Here is a 1,090-nt window from a genome sequence, read left to right as displayed (position 1 = left end):
TGCTGGGGACCTCTGGTTCTCACCCATGCGGATTTCGTGGTTTTCAAATGCAGGACGCGAAGCTTCTCGTTGAGGCATGCTGGAGACTTCTGGATTAGCGAAGATCCTTGTTTTCGAGACTCTGTTTTGATTTTATGATTTCTCTTAGATACTTTTATCTCCATTGAATAATACAAACTGTGATGACTCCTCTTAGAGGGGATTTTGGAGACTAGGTTCTTTGTTTTTGTGTCCCTTTGGGTTTCCTTTGGGGTTTCCTTATTTTATTATATGTATATATTGCTATGCTCGGACCGGTTATCTTCGCATCCGGATTTGAGTTTTGATATTTCCGTTTTTGACACTCTTTTGTATATATATAATCTCGCGTTAGCTTATCCCTGTTCGTTACGTTATCGATCGGAGTGTTGCGCTTTCGAGTTACGGTTTTTGTTTACCCCTTTTTCTACAAAGGCTCCTAGTTATAATCAATTATTCATACTACTATACGTACTAAATTTTAATTCTAGAGGTCGTAATACCTTACCATCTCAAAATTATGACTTAAGCATAAGACTTTGTATGGTAGAGTGTTACACCAAGTGATTGCACATTTTTTTAGCTTTATTTTACAAGTAAATCGCAATGCCTTTTGTGGATTATCTCTTTGGTTTTGTACAAGTAAATCGCAGTGGCTTTGGGCCTTTTTTTTTTTAAACATGTAAATTGCAGTGGGATTATATCTTTTTGTTAATTTCTTGTAAATTCTGCTTACCTATTACAATTTACTTGAATATACAATCCAAAATTTTTACAAATATGCATGTGTAATTCACAACTAGTTTTGATGACTTTACTTGTTTTTTAAATTTTTAAATGACTAGTACGATTTACCAGATATTTAAAATGCATTAAATTCCAAGTCTTTGTTGCGATTTACATTTTATGTGTTAAAAATAAATTAGTCAGTGTGATGTACTAATAATAATAATAATAAAAAAGACATTTGCATAAATAATGTTGTATTAGGTTCATACATTATTAGCTATTTTTTTCAGTTTAAATAAGTAAAAAACCCAAATTCTAATTATTATTAATTACACTAATAGCA

Source organism: Arachis ipaensis, chromosome B03, assembly GCF_000816755.2.
Source record: "Arachis ipaensis cultivar K30076 chromosome B03, Araip1.1, whole genome shotgun sequence".
NCBI classification, from domain to species: domain Eukaryota; kingdom Viridiplantae; phylum Streptophyta; class Magnoliopsida; order Fabales; family Fabaceae; genus Arachis; species Arachis ipaensis.
The sequence above is the reverse complement of the archived record's forward strand: the minus strand, read 5'-3'. Positions refer to the sequence as shown.